Source organism: Lucilia cuprina, chromosome 3, assembly GCF_022045245.1.
Source record: "Lucilia cuprina isolate Lc7/37 chromosome 3, ASM2204524v1, whole genome shotgun sequence".
In the NCBI taxonomy this organism is placed as follows: Eukaryota; Metazoa; Arthropoda; class Insecta; order Diptera; family Calliphoridae; genus Lucilia; species Lucilia cuprina.
The window spans coordinates 23,882,906-23,905,615 of NC_060951.1; the positions used below are offsets into that span (position 1 = coordinate 23,882,906).

General features: G+C 27.3%; 1 protein-coding gene across 2 annotated transcripts in view; it reads right to left on the reverse strand.

The window, feature by feature from the left end:
• LOC111678598 (low-density lipoprotein receptor-related protein 2) overlaps positions 1 to 21,001 on the reverse strand; it is a 225,643-nt gene extending 204,642 nt beyond the window's left edge. The window contains exon 1 of one of the 2 annotated variants that reach the window (XM_046947221.1): positions 20,501 to 21,001. The gene's annotated coding sequence lies outside the window, so the exon portion shown is untranslated. Of the gene's footprint in view, positions 1 to 20,421 lie in introns of both variants that reach the window. The other variant, XM_046947220.1, reaches the window with a different exon arrangement.
• Between the last annotated feature and the right edge of the window lie 1,709 nt (positions 21,002 to 22,710).

Sequence of the window (22,710 nt, forward strand, 5' to 3'; positions counted from 1 at the left end):
AACAGAACTAGAACAGAACTAGAACAGAACTAGAACAGAACTAGAACAGAACTAGAACAGAACTAGAACAGAACTAGAACTGAACTAGAACAGAACTAGAGCAGAACTCGAACAGAACTGGAACAGAACCAGAACAATTATATAAATAAAAACTCCGTCAACTTACTATAGGCTTTATCAAAGCTATCCTCATATGTAATAAAATTGATCTCACAATATATAACTCCTTCGATCAGTCTATTAACTAGAAAATCAATATTATTCTCCTTTCGTGCTTTCAATCTTTGTGATCTATAATTTTAAATTGCTTTTTATGATCATACAACCACTAGCAGCAGTTTGGCACATCAGTCTTTTAGCATTTGTTAAAGACACTAATTCATTTTTATTGTCATTTGACTGCTTTCATTAATATTAACAAGAAATCATATTAACTGCTCCAATTTGATGACAGCTAAAATGAAACTGTCAATAGAGACAAGACACTCATGTTGTGCTTTTAATAACTCTAGCCATAAATGGTATGTTCCCACACTGACTACAAGATTTTAAATTTTTGTTTTAATTAAAAGCTATAAATTTTGGAGTTTTTAGTTTAATGGCCACTCTGACGTATGAGTGTTATTAGTTATGAAAAACATTTTTGATTTCATAAGGTTTATTAGTTAAAATTCTGATGTTTGCTTAATTGGTAATGAGTTTTATGATTGATTTTAATTGGCAAGACTTAAGGCTATATTAGAAAGGCAAATATTTTTTATTAGCGGGTATTGGATTTGAGAAAAATTAGTTTAAAAAAAATTAAAATTCTTTAGATTTTGTTATTAAAGATTTTTAAAGCTCTTTTGTTTTTTATCCTTTAAAATCTATTTATTTTATCAAACTAAAATTCATCTTAATTTAAAATCAATTTCTTTAAATCCTATTAACTTGAAATTGATTACTGGATTTTTCTTTTATTGCTCAACAAGTATTACATCAAGATCATCATCATTGGCTTCAACGCCAGCCAGCATCATTATCAAGAGCAATGGTATAAATTTTGAAGTTATTTAAGACTTGCAAAATAACCATACATCAATCTAAGGAAAACACCGAAAACAAAACCCAGCATGTAAGGTGCATCTATTTAAATCCACTTAAAACAAAGGTCTACAATAAGTGTAATATTTGTCCATATCATGGCCAAATGATGAAAAGATCTATAGTTTTTGGCCGAACAACAACAAGAACAACAACGTCAGCAATCCATTGAAACAAATAAAACATTGCTTTAGTTATAAACTAAACTATGGAAATGAATACTCAACTCTAAGTAAATTGCTTTAAATTAGCTGGAGTTTTTTATTTTTTTGGTTTTGCTATTTTTTGGGAAAAGATTTTTGCCGCCAACAAAATCTTAAGAAAAAAAAAAACAAAAACCAAGCATAGAAATTCATAGTAACCATAAAATAAAACGTATTAAAGCACAAACAAAAAATTCAAACCAATAACGAAAACATATGAAAATTTCAAATATGTGCAATACAAGTTGGTTAAGAAAATCTCCAACAAAAAAGTTTCAACAAACCACACAGTATTGCTGTTATGGGGCCTTATAAGTAAGAACACACAAATATGTAAAGCAATTGAAAAAGAAGCAACTTTGGCGGCTGTTTTATTTTTTTTTTTATTCTTCGTCATTTTCATCATTGTGTGGCATTAAAATGTGCATCTTTATTTGCGCAATACATTTTGTATGAGGCAACAACATTTATACATGCATGTTGTAGCCTCAAAAAAAAAACTACAAGGTTTTAGTTTCTTTCTTCAGCCAATGTGCAACAAAACTGACTTGACCATCTCACCAAACAAAAACAGACAAAACATTAATCCATCAATCCATCTTACATGAAAAGGATTGCCAGATGTTTGAAAAAAGTTCAGTTCTAGTTCTGTTTTAAATCTGTTCTAGTCCTCTTCTAGTTCTGTTCTAGTTCTGTTCTAGTTCTGTTCTAGTTCTGTTCTAGTTCTGTTCTAGTTCTGTTCTAGTTCTGTTCTAGTTCTGTTCTAGTTCTGTTCTAGTTCTGTTCTAGTTCTGTTCTAGTTCTGTTCTAGTTCTGTTCTAGTTCTGTTCTAGTTCTGTTCTAGTTCTGTTCTAGTTCTGTTCTAGTTCTGTTCTAGTTCTGTTCTAGTTCTGTTCTAGTTCTGTTCTAGTTCTGTTCTAGTTCTGTTCTAGTTCAGTTCTAGTTCTATTCTAGTTCTGTTCTAGTTTTGTTCTAGTTCTGTTCTAGTTCTGTTCTAGTTCGGTTCTAGTTTTGTTCTAGTTCAGTTCTAGTTCAGTTCTAGTTCAGTTCTAGTTCTAGTTCAGTTCTAGTTCAGTTCTAGTTCAGTTCTAGTTCAGTTCTAGTTCAGTTCTAGTTCAGTTTTAGTTCAGTTCTAGTTCAGTTCTAGTTCAGTTCTAGTTCAGTTCTAGTTCAGTTCTAGTTCAGTTTTAGTTCAGTTCTAGTTCAGTTCTAGTTCAGTTCCATTTCGGTTTCAGTTGAGATGGTAAAATAGTCTAACAGTCATCATTAACACCTGTAGGCCGTCTTAAGAAATGTCTGGAAAATTTTCGAAAACAACTTTTTAATTTTCTTATTAAAACAAATCATGTGTCACATTTATAATAAATTCATAAACATTTGTTGCAAAAAAATACAAATTTATTATTCAAAACAATTTACAGGAAAGTATACTAATGAGAGTATTCATGTTATAAGCATTGAATAAAAAAAATTTCTATAAAATTGATTGCAAAATAGAAACACTCACACTTACCTCCTATCACATGTTAATTTTGTTTTTGTTTCCTTTTTAAATAATTTAATAAAATATGTTTTAAAATATTTATTTATTATTTCCAGGTAGGAAAGAAAACAAAAAACATTAAATTAAAATTATATAAAAAATTATTTAGCCACGTAGAGGAGGGTTACATTGCTGTTATGTCACGTAGGGCATTTAATCTTTATATTTTAATAAAATTATTTTATAGTTTTTTATTTATTTTATAAATATAATATTTTTGCATGTTTAAAGCTTTCCTTACATACAGACATATAAATATGTATATAAAAATGTATTTTTGTTTATAAAAATGCAAAAAAAAACTTCAATGCAAATTGCTTTTATGAACAAAATCAGTTAAAATTTTGTTTAAATCATTTCGTGATGATGATTTTTTTTGTGTTTGCATCATTTTGACTGAAGATGTATTTGATGTTGATGTGTGTGTGTGTTATACGATGTTGTATGATGATAATAACAACAACTATATAAAATAATAATTAAAATAATTTAAACTCATTGCAATAGTGAATATGAATTTTTATACGATTATTATCCGTATCCGGCTTTGAAACAATTATAGAAACGAAGTTTTCTGTTTCTGGGTAGACAAAAAAAACACTACTGCTCCCCATGACAATGATGATGCCGCTATTGCTTGTACAGAAATAGCAGCAGTAGTAGTTGATGAAGAGCAGCCGCGAATGTGGTATTTTAACACTTGATTTCTGGCAGTCAAATGATGCTGATTACATGGATGTATGTTTGTTTTTTTATTACATTTTATAATAAATTTATTTGTTTTAAACATGTGTATTACGTTGGAATATAGTTTAGTGATGGGCAATATGATAAACATATAAAATTCCCATATCAATCTTAAGAATTCGTGTGTCATTTGAAAATTTGACCATGGCTGATATGCATAAACTATACATTTATGTAAATAATTATATTTTTTGCAATGTGCTATTTTTGCACTAGACATAATAAAAATTAAGGTTAATTTCGATTTTTTCTATGGCCACGAAAATTATAAAAGGAAATTTGCCTTCTGAGTAACAAAAATAGATTTATAATTAATGATTATTAACATTTTAATAAATTGAAAAAGTTTTTAATTAAATATATTTGGGTATTTATGCAAGAATTAAACAATTAATTATCAACTTATTTTGTTTAAAAACAGGCGGATTCTAAACACGACTATGTTAATTTTAAGTAAAAATAGGCAGAATTGGAATAATGGGCGTGGCACTTCCTACAAAAATAAACAGTTGTAATTTAACATTTATAAGTTAACTGGAAACTGTTAAATAGAATTTGTTTGCAACAGTATTAAAGCGTTGAAAGAATGAAAATGTCGGAATATATAGGGGTATGGAATTTCAAAGTTTGCAAATTTGAATTTAATGACGCAAACACTGTACTAAGGTTCTTTTGAGTTTCCCGAATTAAACTATTTACTAACACCAAATAATTATTATACAAAAACTGTATCAAATCTAATACAGCTTAGTACTGACAATTTTCTTTTATTCATATTCGAAACAATGAAAACTTTTGTTATCGCAAAATAGACAAAAATAAAACTTAACGCTCTTTTCTTTTCAAACATAATTTTAGTACTTAAAAGAACACACAAAAAGCATAATAAATTAAATAAATTGAACATCAAGTGTCATTTAAAAAAATTAGAATAGAAAATCTCTCGAGACAATACTCCTCTGGTAGGTACTAGAAAAGACAATTTAATAATAAAACTTTTTTTATCGCAAAATATGCATAAAATGTACTCAAACACACACAGAGAATAATAGATAATTGTAACTAAGCAAAAGAAAAATCAAGCTCTACATTCATTGTCTTCAATACTTCGAATTTAAAAGACTTTAATTAACTCAAGACAAGTAACATTGTTACCAGAACTAAATGATCTATTGTAACGAAAAGTTAAAATTAAACAATAGAGAACTGTTAAGTGTAAGGTACGAGTGGAAACTAAAGAAAATTAATAACAAGAAAACTGGCACCCACTTATAAAGTAGAACTAGAAAAGAAAAACCTAATGACCAACATCATTATCATCGTTATAATCATCATCAGCAACAATACCAAGACCACAGCCAATATCTTCAGCATCAACATGTTAGTTGTCGTCAACATCAGAGTCATCCTCGTCATTTTGTTGTAGATGTTTAGAATATTGAGCAGATGAACAACAACATGTTAAAAACAGTAGCAGCAGTGGCAGCACGAAGAGGAAATGACGAATAAACCAGTGTTTTCTTATTTCTTCTTATACTTTCTTGGTTGTTTTATATTCGTTATGGAAAGAAGAGGGATTTCATGATAAATATTGAATGTATGTATGTATGTATAGTATCATAACATCTGTATGTTTTGAAAGCTAAAGAAAATCCCAACATTTCAAAACAAACAACAACCAACACTCACATTTCCACACGCACTTGGTTACTTTATACTCAACTCGTGTATAATGGGGAAAAACCTCATAGGAACTAATACTTGTTTAAAAGAAACCAAAAACTAACGAGTATGTATTAGACGCTCACACATACATACTAACTAAATACCAGAAACACAAAAAGCCATTACAACCATACGGTTTTGAAAGGAAGACACAAAAAAGAAAATACAATATTCCAGACTAATAGATGGTGGCAAGCAAAAGTTTACTTCTATGAATAGATGAATGTTTGGTTTGTTGGTCTTGATGGAGAAAGAGAAAAAATCATAGTAAATCGTTTCAGATGTCGCTGCCGATGAAGACGACAACGAAATCTTCAACGTTAATATGGTAAATGAAATAAAAATTGGAAAAACATGTTTGGTCCTGGGGTGAAATCATGAAAATGTCTAATATTTTGTTAAATTTGAAATGACACTTTACAAGCGAAATTTTTTGCTGTCTTATTATACTCTTATGGGAAAAGAAGTCATAAATTATTTATTTAAATTATTTTTTGGAAGAGCAACACTTAATATGTCAATTTTCATATTAATTTTAGATTTATGAAATGTCTTAAATGACTTTATGTGAAACATTTCAATATAAAACCCTTTGATTAATTTTTAAATTCATAAAACCTTGAAACAGTTTTTCAAGGTCTTCGATCCACGGTATCTATATTCTTGTTTGTCCGTTCTCAGAATAAGAGCGAAATACAAAAAATATTCCATTCATATCTTCAGGTAGTGCCTTAAGATCTAGAAAAGAAGAAACATTGTCTAACAACATAGATTTTAAACATCCGTAAAATACATTGTCCAAAAAATTTCAATTTAATTATCAAATCACATCATTTCTCCAAACAAAGTTTATTGCTCTGTATGCAAGAAAGGACACATAAAGAAAATTTGCATACAATTTGATCATACTTCGTCTGGTTACCTAGAAACAAAGGATTATTGCAACAAGAACATAAAAGAGATAAGGAAAAATATACACATACATACATATTGACTGTTGCAAGTGTCAAATTTCAATGTAATAGAAAATTGACAGCATTAGCAACAAAACAATCAAACAAAGTAACATGTAAATAGATACCCAACAGTTTCTACAGTCAATGGATACATTTTAGTTAATGTACAGCAGTTCCGGGAGAAATTTCGGTGTTACCCCTAGCCTACCGACTACCTATATGACTAATACTTGTCCTAATGTTATTAATTACAAAGAATGTGTCAGAAACAAGTCAAAAAGTAGTCAATACATGACAATGAATCGTTTCGTTTGAGTATGTTTTACTTTCTACTTTTTACATAACATGGGGTGCAAATTGTGCCAATTTTCGAATGCATTGACACTGCAACGAACTGCAGGGTACTCACTGGAAGAAGTCATTACTTAGGCCCAATAAAGGTATAACTGTTTCCGCTTTCTCTTATAAAGGAAATACTAAAGTGACAACTATCTTCACTTCTATCAAGGAATAATACATTAGTGATGAAAGGGCGAATTAGATCAGGCGTTATTGGAATTTGCGGTAATTTTCAAATGCATTCACACTGCATTAGCTGACTCTTAGATGTCTAATTGACTGAGCAGTTGGTGCCTAAATGTAACTCTACGTTATCTGTCCCTCCGAATTAGTACCAGATAATAATATTTTTCTGATCTATATAAGAGTTGATTGTTCATTTGTAGTTAAAATGACTATGATACTCTTAAATCCTTTAGTCCTTACGAACTGCTGGTTAACGACATAGAAAAGAGTAAGACTTAGAGTATAAACTATAGTGACAAGAAAATCCTTTAATATTTTTGTACATTGTAAAACACACGGCAAGCAACAACATTTTATTTTACAGTTACAGTCCATACACATTTGTAACACTTTGATACAATAACAACATCATCATCATCAACTATCTACAATAAACGAGGGCAATAAAATGCCAGCAATAACAACAAAAACAACATTTTACATATACAGATTAAACTAAGACTATTACAAAACTATAGAAGAGGTCCTTATATATTTGTATAAGTTTGTATATGAGTAGAATGTTTAAAATCGTTTTCCAGATGTTGATGATGATGGTGAAAGTAGTTTTGTATGTATGTGTGTGTGTGTTTAGAATACCAGGATGAATTACTCGTATTGTTATGTATTAAACGTAAGGTTTTCAAGGATCGTTAACAACAATACCATTATTACTATGGCAGCTAAATTGTCAATTTATTTAGAAACTAAACACGCTACATTAGGTGATTGATTTTAAGGATATATAGTGTTTTTAGCTTTTTAATCCTTACTCTTATAAGATAAAGAATTCTTGTGTGAAATTCAGCTTACAAATTATGCCATTAACTGCAAATCTTTTGTTTCGTAATATAAAGTGTCTTTTTTTAATTAAAGTTATCTAATCACTTAAAAGAAAACCTAAAGCAATTTCTAGACCACTATCGAAATTTACGTGTTTTAATATTTATGAAAAATTTTTATTGTTATGATTTTTTCAGTAAATTTTCGTGAGATCGTAAATCCGGAATAGTACCACTCTTAAGATATTTGGATCTAATTTCGAGGAAAGCCTGACAATGGCAAAGAAAGTGCTCAAGTTTTTTCTGTCCTCTCTAAATGATCTACATTCGTCTGAAGCCGCACGTTGCACATTTTTGAGGACGCTTCTCGTTCAACTCTCGTTAGGGTCACTTGAAAGGATCTCTGTGGTTCCATCAATTCACTATTAACGTCCGGTGTTCAAAAACCTCGTTTCCTAGACGTAATTCTTAAAATTTTCCATCCGGAATAATATCACTCCCAAGATATTTGGATCTAACTTATGCGAAAGCATATTAATGGTAAACAAAGGTTTCTAGATTTTCCTGTCCTGTTTACCGTCTGAATCCACCAATTTTGCATAGATACTCCCATAGTCTTCAGAATACGTATCATCGCAGTAAATTCTCGATCCTTAATGACAATCCCAATGATCATTGTAGTTCCATCGTTTCATTATTCCATATATTTTATTCAAAATTTGATACTAGTCTATTTGCAAAAAAAAAGCTCCTAACTGAATCGGAGATTATTTCATTTCAAATTTTTTCTCGTTTTAGAAAATATTTTGTTTGTTTTCTTTTTTTGAGTGTGTGCCAAAGCTGATAATGAATAAACGTTTTACGCATTCGAAATGACAATGTACAACAACAGCATGCTGCAATCTACAACAATTCACATCTAGTGTTGCCATTGATAATGTGTTTGTTGCACTTTTACAACACTTTACTAACATGACAAAACAACAAAGACAACAATAACGTAAAAATTGTAACAAAATGTAGGTTGGATTTATTTACAAGAAATATCAAAAAAAAAGCTTTTATTTCATGAATAACATTTAGAATTCATGTTGCAATCAGCAACACTGCAAGCATTTTACAGCTTAAAGCTCTATTACTATATGTGCAAAATGTTGCACTGCTGTGCAAAAAAAATTTCAACATGAAAAAAATCCAAATATATTGGTAAGAGTGTGGAAAAATTTTGTAAAACGTAGAAAAACAATTTATAGAAAGAAAAAAAAAACGTAATAATAAAAATGCAAAGAAAAAATACACAAAAATACCGGTATTTATTAACTAGTTATAACTAGTTTTTCACTTACCTCTGAATGTATTTAGATACTAAATGCAGCAGCAAGTGTGGATGGATGGTTGGCTGGTTGGTGGCATGAATTGAGTGTGTGAGAAGTACGTAGTAGAGTTCGGAACAAATAGTGAAATTGAGAAATTCAGTCAGATGAACTTGAATTCGTTTAGTAAAATGTGCAAAAACAAACGCATAAACTCAAAAAACACACACACAATACACACAAAAATGTAGCCAAAAGTTTTTCAATACATTTTTTTAGCCGATTTTTTTCACTTTTCTGTAATTTCATTAATTTTACAGCAGTACGTTTTACCTTGGGTTCAAGTTGTGTAAAAGTAATTTATTATTTTTTTATTTCTTGCAAAAGGTTTTTAATAAAACTGCACGTATTTTAAGTTAAAATATGATTTGTTTTCATTTTTCTTAACTTTGAAAATGTTTTAGTTTTTAATAGTAATGAACTTCTTTATTTCTAAATTTTTTTAAATAGTTTGTTTTTTTTTTAATTTAATACACATAAATGAATTCCATCACACAATTATAGCTTTCTTATTGTTATTTTTTATATTTTACTAATTTATTTCATTATCTTATTCCTTATTTATTTTGTTTAATTTGTTATTTTGTGAAGTTAATTTCCTAAAGTTTTAATCTTAATTTGAGTTAAAACTTTTGCCAAAATGTGTCTAAGACACAGTTTGCTAAACAAGTTTTTTCGTCGTTTTTTTAATGTTATTTTAGTTTAAAATTTTTTGCCAACTATTAGATACTTTGGCATTCATAAGATACTATTGCTTGTGGTATAAATTTTGTAAATTTTAATATGTATTTGTATTTGCTAAAGAAAATTATTTACGCTAATTTCAGTCTTCACACACACACGTACACACTTACTCTCAAACACAAACAACAACAACATAATTATTAGAAATATTTAAATCTTTATGTGAAACTTTTAAACTTATATGAATTTTATAAATATTTACTTGTTTTATATGAAACTTAGTTTTATAGCTTATAGTTATTTTGTACTTAAAGTTTTTTTATAAAATTTTCTTAAAATTTGTTTTTGCAACAAAACAAAACTAGTTTATAGGAAATTGTTTTAAATTTATTACTTAATACTCCCTAAAATAGAAATTTTATATAGGAAACTGGTTTCTATACAGGAAAAGAAACAAATCTGTTTACAAGGGAAATATTTTATAGAAAATTATTCTATTTACAAAACAAATATATCTATAGAAAGCTAGTCTTTTTAAAGCCTTCCATATAAAAGCCTTCCATATAAAACCATATATAACTATTTCTACAGAAAAGTACTCTCTTTGTAAGAAAAATTTCTATAGAATACTTGTCTTTTTGTGGGAGAATTTTTATGTGAGAAAAAAATAAACTAGGTTCTTTACACGAGAAATTTTATATAGAAAACAAATAAGATGTTATAGTCGGCCGAGGCCGACAATATAATACCCTACACCTGTATACGAATAAAACATTTAAGTTGAACTGTACCTAGCCTCATATATACTAAAGCCATTTACTGTTTAATAAAACTGTGGATATTTAAGCTAAATCGACTCAGAAAATGATTCTAAGCTGATTGGTATATAAACCCAATATACCCTCCCCATAAGAGAAATTTTTCAATAGAGAACTAGTTTCCTTGCAAAAAAAAATCTATAAAAATTTATTTTTTTACCAGAGATATATCTTCTATAGAGAACTAATATACTTACAAGAGAAATTTTCTATATATAATTTGTTTCATTACAATAGACATTTTTCAAAGAGAAATTTTGAATAGAAAAGCAGGCTTCTGAAAAGAAAAATTTTGCATAAAAAAAGTAGTCTATAAGGGAAATTTTCTATAGAAAATTAGTCTCTCAGTAAGAAATTTTTTTCGAAAACTTATCTCTTTGTAATAAAAATACTCTGGCCTCTTGTAAAATATATATTCTTGATAGAAATCAATTTACAATAAAACTGCTTACGAAGTTTTCTTTAGAAAACTAGTCTCTTTGCAGTATAAATTTTTAATAAAATACTAGACTTTTTCAAGATCAATTTTCAGTAAAAGACATCTTCTTTAGAGAACTGCATACTTTATTTCAAAAATTTATTCCATTATTTAAAGATTTATTGTTTCTCTTTTAATTATTTTGTACTGCGCAGTTGTATGGAACATCTTTATTAAAGACTCTCGATACATTGTTTTATAAAACAATGTTTAAAGATTATTTAAAGCATATATAATTTTAATTAATTAAAAACAAGAGTTTTATATTGTTTAAAGAAAAAAATCGAAAATTTTAAATGCTTTTTTGGTAATTATTTTAAAAATCAAAATTATTTCTCACGTGATGATTTTTTTCAATTAAAATGTGTACAGTTCAAAAAAAAATTGTTCAAGCGTAAATTTAATTTAAAATTTGTTTTGGTTTTAGATTTATTGTTTAATTATTTTCAAAACTAAAAATAGCTGTTTAGAAAATGAGTAATAATTTAAACATTATATGATAGCTGAATTATTTAACTTTATTAGTAGAAAAATAGTCAAATGAAAATCAAAAAGCAGAAAATTTAATGAATTAAAAAAATCCTATAAAAATAATTTTTATAATAGAAGATAAAATTGTTAAAAAACAATTTTGAGTAACAAGATGTTTTTATTCTTGTATAATACTTATATTTCGAGGATTATCCATTTTATCAGTTCATGTAGTTTCCAAATAAAAAAAACATCCATATAAATATTTAGTTTGCAAAATATATGTGTGTATATTTAAAACTTTTTTTTTAATAAGTTAATAAACTTTTTAAATTTTTTTAAACCTTTGAAAAATATAAAATAAGTTTCTATCTGTTTAAAGTCGTTACAGCAGCATTTGGAAAATAAAAAAATGTTGGCCATTAGCCAACTAAAAACCACATTTACTTTTAGTCAAATATCTGACAGCCACTTTAGTAAGTTTTTTTTTTAATTTCTTTTTGTTTTTCTTCCTTTCCTTCTCAATATTTGCATACATACATTCACTGGGACGGAAAGCACTTATGGAATTTTTCCATTAAATATTTAAAATTTTTTTACACACTTTTCTTTGTCATACCATTATTTAAAATACATTTTATAATATTTTATTATATCTTTTATCACTAATTTACATATTCTTACATTTTCTTTATGAAAAAATCACACCTTTATACAGTATTTTTCTCTTATTTCACTGTTCAGAAATTCTATAAAATTCTAGTGCTTTTTTTTTTTGTTATTTTTTGATTTTATAATAAATATTTTTTAGGTAGTTTATTTATAACGAATAATGTTAAAACCGCTTTAAAGTATGAAACGTTTGCATGTTTCAACCACGTCTTTACACCAACTGAATTTAAGCCATTAAAACAAACGTTGGCTGGCTGACTTACTGGCTTAAGCTGTGGGGTTTCGGCTCACTAGAGTTCATATATATAAAGAGAAAGAGAGAAAAAGCAAAGCAACTTGACTGTATTTGATTTTTTTCTGTATGATCATTTTAATAATGTTAATGATGATGATGACTACATCATTTACTACACCATGGTAAACATAATAATGAGTAACAGCAACTTGTTAATGAACATTAACACACAACAACAATACTTATACCAACTCATACCAACAAACAAATGCTAATAAAGATCATGTTGAAGGAATATCAAAAAAAGATACACACACGTACTAACATAAATTTGTTGTAATCTTAAAATCAAAAGAGCATTAAAAATGGGAGAGTGCTCCTCTCATTTCTCAATACTCCTTTAAGCCGGTATTTTATAGTTATTTGTAATCGTTTTAATAGTTTTTTTTTGTTGCTGTTACATGTATTCCTCTTCAGCCTTTTTTCACTCTGTATCTTGTTTATGGTTGGACACATACCTAGAGAAGATGTCTTAACATTTTACAATTTAATTGCTATTGCTCGCCTTGCGGAGGTGCGGTAAGTCGTGAGTTCATACAAAACTTAATATTGCCACCAACAACAACAACATAAACGTTAAAAACAAATCGGGTCGTTGTGTGTTGTTGGCTTTTACGCTTGCGTGTTCTGTTCTTTTTTAATTCTTTTTTTTTATTATTTTCTTAAACTCATTTTATGTTTTCTTTACTTCACTCTTATTCTCTTTTATAAATTTCTTATTATGATTGTTTTATTTTATTATTCTATTTTTTGTGTAGTTGCTTTCTACCTGTTTTTGTTGCTTTTTATTTATGGTGATTTAATATTTATTCTTTTCATTAGATCATATAGGAATATTTTGGTTAAAAAAATCAGAAAAAAGTGGTGGATACTTATATTTTGATTATATGTAGTATTTTAGTTTAAGACTTTGACTTTTATTCTGAAGAATAAACAGCAAGGAAAGGGGGTGTAAAAATACCCTATTCAAAAAATAATTTTCTTTACAACAGAAATCAATTTTTCTAGAGAAATTTTCAATAAAAAAATTGGCCTATTTTGATTTATAAGAGATATTTTCTAAACAAAACTAGTTTCATTATTTAAATTTTTTATAGAAATATAGTCTCTTTACATGAGAAATTATCTATAAAAAAATTACTTCCCTTTTTGAGAAATTTTTTTTTAAAGGATTATTTGTTTACAATAAAATGTTTCCATAGAAGAGTAAAGAAAATTCGTCTATTAGAATCTTTACACGAGGTATTTTCTATAGGAAACTAGTCTCTTTAAAGATAACTTTTTTCAGTCCCCTTATAAAAGAAATTTTCTATAGAAAACTAGTCTTCTTAAAAGGGAAATTTTCTATTGAAAAGTATATACAAAGTAGAAATTTTCTATAGAAACTTACAAGAGAAATTTTCTGTAGAATACTAGCCTTCTTCAATATAAAATTTTCTATAAAAAACTAGCTTCCTTAAAAACAAAATTTTCTTTAGAAAACAAGTCTCCTTACAAGAAAAATTGTCTGTAGGAAACTAGACTCTTTCTAAGATAATTCTATTAAATTCACTATAGAAAACTTATATCTTTACAAGAGAAATTTTCTATAGCAAACTAGTCTCTTTACAATCGAAATTTTCAATAAAAAACTAGTCTGTTTAGAAGAGAAAATTTCTATATGAAACTTGTCTCCTTGCAAGAGAAATTTTATATAGATAACTGGGAGAAATTTTCTCCTTAAAAAGATTTTTTGGACAGAAAACTAGTCCTCCTACAAGAGAAATTTTCTCTTAAGAAATTGTATTTTTCCAGGAGAAATTTTCTAAAAAAAAACTAGTCTCTTTCCAATAGAAATTTTTTCTAGAAAACTTATCTCTCCGGAAGATTGGTAGATGGCCTCCGATAGGTTGGGGGTTAGTGTTCTAGTCTAGTGGGCACTGGTTAAGGAGCGTACGATAGAGGCCAATGTTTATTTCTACGGATTTGATTAAAACTAACTAACTAAATCTATACATGAGAAATTTTCTTTAAAAACAACACTCTTTTCAAGAGAAACTAGTCTGTTTTCAAGAGAAATTTTATATAGAAACTCAAGGTATAGTTAAAACATAATAATTGTTCATAGACATTTGAAATTTCATACACATTGATAAATACCAAATGACTATTTCACATATTGTAGGGTATTAATATAAACAAATTCTGATAAATAATAAAAAATTTTGTATTTAAAATGCAGACCACATTCGTATATTTTATCATGTACATATGTACTATATACTGTTTGGTTAAGTTTTAACAAAAAAAAAAAGAAAAACAAATTGTATATATATTTTTTAAAAAATTATTTAAAATACGATATACGTGTATCTTCTGGATTGTTGGAAAGAAAAGAATAACTAAACTACTCTGCTGACAAAAACAACTGACTCAACTACAGTTTACTATGAAGTTTTGACTAAATTTTAACTGTTGCTGACCATTGCTAAGTTACAAAATGTTAAGATACTAATTTTTGTTGGTTTGTTTTCTAGGTCGGCTTGTAAATTTTTGCAGATATGAAAGCTAGTAAATAACGTTGGCAGTGTTTTTGAGTACCCTACATGCTCTTGTTGTTAAGTACAGCAGTAAAAATAAATTATAGAGTTAATACTTTTTTACAAATATTTTTAAAATTTAAACAATTCTAGTGCCTAATTGCTGTGTAATAGTTCGTTTAGAACCATTCATACATCATTTTCTATTTTTTTTCTTGTTTTCTCATTTATATCTTTTGGGTATTCTAAATGCTTTTTTCTCTTCAGTTGCTGATTTTTTTACACATTTGTGTTACTGACAACAGATTTCTAACATTTTTTATACCATAAATTGTGGCTTAAAGTGTTTTTTTTCATAGCTAACACATATTTTACTGTTGTCCTATCAGTATGTGCAAATACATATGTATAGACAAACACACATGTATGTATGTTGATTATGAAGAATTTCTGGTTTAATTTAAAAATATACTAGTCTCCTTATTTTCGCATATACTGACAAACACTTACTTAGATAAACATGCCCAGGCTCATAAACTAACTGAAATACACTTCAAAAATATTTATATCTTTTATAAGGATTCTCACATATATTAACAACAACAGCACATACACACACACAAGGCACCAGAAGGAAAGAAAAAGTTGGTCAAACTAAAACTTTCATATTGCTACATGTTGCAAAGAGAATAAAATTAAAAATCAGAAACAAAAAAAGTTAAAGTAAATATAATGAAGCAGAAACCATTAGACCTCAGGGATTACTTTAGAAAATAACCAAGTAGTAAATTTTTTAACATACGAATATTGAATGTTATATGAACATTTCAATAAATTATGGGTTCTGGTATTAACTGGAGGGTTTAAATCGCCTAAAGTAAGACAAAGCTGAGAGATGAAAGAAAATATATATAAAAATTTTGGAAGGAAGTAAAAGTTGTAAAACTAATTTCTTTAAAAATAACTTTTTATAGAGAACTAATCTCTTTGCAATAGATATTTTCTGTAGAAAGAAAAATTTCTATAAAAGCGAGTCTTTGTAAGTCCTGTCTTTTGAGAAGAGAAATTTTCTCCACAAATCTCTTTGCAAAACAAGAGAATATTTCTATAGAAAACTAGTCTTTTTTCAGAAAATTATGCTATTTTTGAAAAGCAAATTTTCTATAGATAAATAGTTTTCATGTATATAAAAATTTTTTAGAAAATTATTATCTTTGCAAGAGAAATTTTCCATAGAAAAATAGTTTGTTTATAAGAGAAATTATCTGTAGAAAACTAGTCTCTTTGCAATAGATATGTTCAATAGATAACTATTATGTTTACAAAGAAATTTTCTATAGAAGGGACATTTATGAACCCTGTTCTTTGTAAGAGAAATTTTCAAAACAAATATTCTTTAAAGAACAACATAAATTTTCTACATAATACATGACTTTTTGCAAAAGAAATTTTCTGAAGAAAACTAGTTTAAGAGATAAATATTCTTTAAAAACTGTTATCTTTTCAATATCATTTTTCTATTGAAAATAAAGCAATTTGCAAAAATGTTAAAATGGAAACTAAACTCATTTTAAGAAAAATTGTCTTCTCTCTTTAAAAGATACATTTTCTCTAGAAGCAAATCTTTCTCTTAAGTAAGAAACTAGTGTCTATATAAGAGAAATTTTCTTTACAAATCTAGTTTTTTTCAAGAGATTTTTTTTGAAGATCAAGCTATTTACTACAGTAAATTTATATAGAGAGAATTTTTGTACAACTATTTTAATTTTCTATAGAAAGATATTCCCTTTACAAATGAAATTTTGTATAGAAAACTATTTTGCTTATAAAAGAAATTTTCTTAAGATAACTAGTCTCTTTGTAGAATAATTTTTCAAATGAGAATATTCTAGTGAAAGAGAAACATTCATAGTAAAATACCTATAAGCAACAGAACTTTTCCGATTTAAGATCTTTCTAAATTTTAAAACGAAATTTTATTATGGTATGACTCAAAATTAATAAAAAAAACTGTTTTGAAATATTATTCAAATTTACTTTTTTTTAATAAATAACTTAAATTTATTTACATTTTTTAAAATTAGACAGGTAAAAACCACATTTAATGGTGTCTGTTTCTTTCTGCGTGATAAATTGTTAATTTTAAAATTATAATTAAGATCAACGTTTATCTTTTGTTAAAAATTGCATTTTGCTTAACAGATTTTGTGAAATTCCAAGATAAAAACACATTCGCACATTTCAGACGATTTTATTATTTTTATTTGAGTTTATTGTTTATAAATTAAATATTTGTGCCGTTTAAATACATAATTACTTTAGTCTTTGTTATAATTTTTAATAAACGTATTGCATTAAATAAAGTGGAAAAAAGCAAAATCACAAACTCAAATTGCGCATTCATTTTAATTTCAAAACCACTTTTATTTCAATTCTAGGAAATGACCAACCGGTAGAGAATCAAGAACATGAATTGGTTTAGAATTGCAGAAATTGTAGAACGATTTAAATGATTTGTTATAAATAGTTTGACGAAGTATTTCTATTTCGAAGTGTTTTTTTATTTCAATCATATTTAATTATAATTTACGAGTAATTATTTTGTTTGAATTACAGTTTTAAATTCGTATTTTATTCTTTATTCAGAATTCAATCAGCTTTAGTAGATTATTAACACAAGAGCTCTATTATTATAAAACAATAAAGACAATACAGGTTTTTAATAAATACAGTTTAAATGTGGGTAATACCAATAAGGTGACCAGAGTTTTAATTTTTGTATATAAAATCTGAGTTGAACAAACATCTGTAGTATTTCTTATTTATACAGTTAAGCTATATATATACGGTTGGTAGATCTTACAATGTTGTCAGAAAAATGTTCAGAAAATATTTTATATTCGTCTGTCTTGAAATGTTGCCAGAAAAAGTATTTCTGATAATGAAAACATTAGTTGTTAAACACTTATATATATAAAAACATTGTACCATATAACAACTGTGTTTATTTAAGATTTAGGATATCAACAACAATAAATAATAAATTATCGAAAATTTAATAGATTAACAATATTATTATAATTATTTAATATGTATGAATATTACAGAGAAGTACTAGAAATCACTTTTTCTTTAATTCTGCTTCACATCTGACCACCTTAAACATTCAATATTCTTCTGCTCATTCTTTAAGTCAAATTAAAAGAGAATTCTTTAGCAATTAACATATAAAAATATTCTTTTTAAACAAAAAAAACATGATTTTTTTCTAAACTTAATTTTTTCTTTAACTCTAGATTTCTTTAACATCGGCACTCACACTCAAATAGTCAAACAAACAACAGCATCAAGAAGAACTACTTTCAAACTGTGAGACGATGAAACTAAAAAACAAAAAACTATAATGAACGAAAAAAAATTAAAAGCCAAGTCAAATAATAGACCTTCTTCTCTACTACAACAGCATTTTAGCCAAAGGTTTTTTATTTATTTTTTTTTCTTCATCTTAATGGTTTATCTCTTGAACGTTAGAAAGAAAACAAAGTTTGATAGCGGGTTATTTTTCTTACTACCAACTATAATCAGTTTTTTTGCTCATATTTATTTGTTTGCTAAAGTTGTGTTTTTTGTCTTTTATTATAAATTTTTTTCTTTATTCAAAATGTTCGCAAACACAAACATGGAAAAAGTGGTTGTGAAGTCGTTGAAGAAGTAAAGAAGCAAAAAAAAAACTTTCACCAAACTATAATATTTTGCACAAAAATTATATATTTGTATAGTTGACACAGCAGACTCGAAGGGCGGTGAAGCAGAATTTTTTATAGAAATCTAGTCTTATCATCATTCGAAGAGAGTTTTTTTTTTAGAGAAAAATATACTGTATATGTCACCTCCTATAGGTTAGTGTTCTAGTCTGGTAGAATAGAGGTTCGTTGTTCGATTCCTGAGGCGCTGGTTAAGCAGCGCACAACAGGCCCAATAGAGACCTAGGTGTATTTTTACGGATTTGATGTATAACATCTTCCTTTCAAACTAACTAACTAACTAACTAACTAACTAACTAACTAACTAACTAACCAACTAACCAACTAACTAACTAACTAACTAAATAACTAACTAACTAACTAACTAACTAACTAACTAACTAACTAACTAACTAAATAACTAACTAACTAATTAACTAAATAAATAACTAACTAGTTTATTTTCAAGAGACATGTTTTCAAAAAATTTACACATTTTAAAAGAAATTTTCTATATAAAACTATTACCATTTGAAGAGAGTTTTTCTATAAAAGATTCTTTTTAAGAAGAGTTTTCTCTTTTTTAAGAGAAGTTTTCTGTAGACAACATGTCCCATTTCAAGAAAAATTTTTAATAGAAAACTAGTTCATTGTTAGGAGAAATTTTTTATAGAAAATTTGTATTTTTAAAAAGAAATTTTCTATAGAAGACTAATATCTTTTAAAGAGAAATTTTCTATATAAATCGGGGAAAATTCTACACTGAAACTAATAACTTTTTAAAAGAAATTTTCCATAGAAAACTAATACCTTTTCAAGAAAGATCTCTTTTTGAGAGAAATTTTCTATAGAAACTAGTGTTTTCTATAGATGAAACTAGTCCTTCTCTCGTAGAGCTCTTAACAAATTAAGAGAACCTCTATTCACCATCAGATATCTTATTCTCTCCGTCTGCTTTTTGTAATCCCAGAGTTGTGGACAGTGGTTATGAAAATTAAACATTATCAAATTTTATTGTTAGTTTGTTTAAAGGACATTTGCTTGCTATTTGAAAACATTAGTAGCTTTTATGAATTGCAACATATTTTGTTATAGAGTCCATAGGCGATATTTTAAAATATAACACAAAATACATTTGTTAAAGCAGCCTCACCATTAAGCTTATCCTTAAACATAATCCACGTAAATCCAGGATCAAGTGTAATTTTTCTACAATACTTGTGTGCATGCACTACAGTTTATATGGTTGGTAACCTCATTTGAAATTATTTTTTATTATTTTATAAAAAAAAACATTTTCTTATAAAATATTTCTTTTTTGTATTTTCTTTGATAAATAAGTCTTAGTTCGTGAAGTTTTTGCTGCAGTTGTAGTTTTTGTTGTTGTTGTTGTGTAAAAGATGGAGAGAAAAAAGACATTAAAACTTGTTTACAAATCATTTCCTTCCTTAAAGTTTTGAGTTGTTGTTTTGTTTGTTATTTGGTTGGTTTGTTTGTTTTTGTATTTGAAAAAGGCATTATCCTTTTGATCCTTTAAAAGTACATACAATAGAAGAAAACTGACGTAAGAAACAACACCAATATACTCTTGTGAGCATACACTTTTTCTCTTTATTTACTTTGGGATATTTTTATAGTATTTATTGTTGTAATCCAAAAAAATTAAGGAATTCTTACTCACACTCACAAGCAACAGCACGTTAATACCAACACATTGACACAGATGTACACAAAAACATTTGTATTTTAAGTAAAATTTTAATACCTGTTTGAATAATTTCTTTCTACAAACACTTGTTTCTGTATAATTTTAAATATTTTTGTTTTATTTAAAAAATTCTTACTTTTTCGGAGGTTTTTGTATTCCTTTTGTATCTTAAAGAACAATAAAATTTTTGTGACCGCTTTCTTTTTCTAATTCGTTGTTCTTCACTTTAAGTTGTTGAACAAAAAAAGCAATAAATTTAAAACAAAATGTAAAAATTAACAGAAATGCGTCCGTATTGTTGTCTCCACTTGACCACAGTTAGCTACTGCCCACTTTCTTTAAAACTTCCTTTTTTGTTTTTGAATTTAATTTGTTTTTTTTTTTTTTGTTGCAATTTTCTTTCAATACTTTTCTATGTGCAATTTTTTATTATTATTTTCTTGACAATATTTATTTGTCGTTTTCAATACAGGTTTGTGACACTATTATGTGTTTTTTTAATTTCTGCTGAATAAACGTTTCACTCAGTAGTAGTTCACCGTCTTAGATTTATTAAACCAATAAAATTCGAAAATTTTTGTTGAATTTTTTTTACAGAGAGTTTCCGTTTTCAAAGACCGTCCACGTTAACGCTCGGAGAGCGACTGAGGCTGTTGTTGGCTGTTTATATTATTGACCTGTGTTTGTTTTATTCCTATTGTTGTTGTTGTTGTCTTTTGTCAGTAACTGTTCGCTAATATATTTGTTTATGTGTGCGAGTATCTATGTGTCATCATGCCTCCATGTTGGCTTAGTCTGTTTGATAGTGTTCGTAAGTGCGTGTAGATTTGTATGTATATTTTGTATCTATGTTGCTTCATTTTTCCTTGCATACTCTTATTATTTTCTGTTTGATGTTTGAGATGCATTTTGTATCCATGTTTGATGGCTCATTTTTATTTCGGTTGCTTTATTTCCATCTGCAACATGTTTGATGTTGTGTATTTCTTTTGTTTTACTACTAGTTGCTTTTGTGTTTTTGTTTAAGCCGCTACTTGTTGAGGGAATGTAGTTATTTGTTTGTTATGGAAAAAAGCCACGTTGATTTGTTTTGGTCTTTTTGTTGACTGAGTGTTGGTAAACGATTTAATTCCATTTACCGGCTCTTAAGTGAGTTAAAGAGATTCATAACTTGCATTACACAGTACAACTATAAATATTGGCGATGCAGATTACATTTCTGAAATTCCAATATGTCTGTGGCATATTAGTTCACAATATTTTTTTATTGATCCATTTCTAATTTCAACTGTTAAAAATAATTGGAATTAAATATTTTATTATACCCTTTAAAGTATGTATGTATGATTTTGTCATTCCGTGTGAAATTTCTATAAATAATTTAGCGATCATACAAAGAACATATATACATATGTACATATATTCTGTCTGTCCGTGTGAAATTAAACATGTAAAGCACGAAGTAAGAAAGAACCTATAAAAAGGGATTATTCGAACTTTTTCGTTCTTTAAAAAAGGGAAACTATGGGACCACAGAAAGAGATAAGCTGGATTTTTGGTACTTTTTCGTTCTGTAGAAGGTACTTTTTGAATTTTCTGAAATATTAACCACAGAATAACGATATTAAGCATGTAGAGCCTGGAGTAATTGTGAACATATAAAATGGAGACTTTTTGGTAATTTTTTCATTTTCAAAAGATACTTTTCGAATTTTTTTATAATATTAAACCTAGAAACATAAAAGTACTTTCTGGTACTTTTTCGTTTATGGTACTTTTTTATACCCTTCACCTTTGTGAGAAGGGTATATATAAGTTTGTCATTCCGTTTGTAATTTCTATAATATAATTTATCGACCCTATAAAGTATATATATTCTGGATCCTTATAGATAGCGGAGAAGACCCCAGATATCTGCGAGATCCGAATTTTCAATAATTCTATTGGAAATACGATCGAATAGAACGCTATTTAAAATCAGTTCAATCGGTCCATAAATAACGAAGATATGAGTAAAAATCCGAGACCACCTCTGAAAATTTCATGAAAAATTTAAATTTTTAGTGCATGATTGTATATAACAATAAACAAACAAAAACAAAACACAGTAGCTAATGGTAAATTTTTTGTTATTGTTGTTTCTTGTTTATAAACACATATCAAAGAATGAATATGACGTTACGTTACGTTGTTATGGGCTAGAAACATGAAATTAAGTACGTAGAGCCCGGATTATACGAGAACACATTAAAGATACATTTGGTACTTTTTCGTTCTACATAAGGTATTTTTTGAATTTACTATAGTATTGAACCTAGAAACATGAAATTTAGAATGTAGGACCTT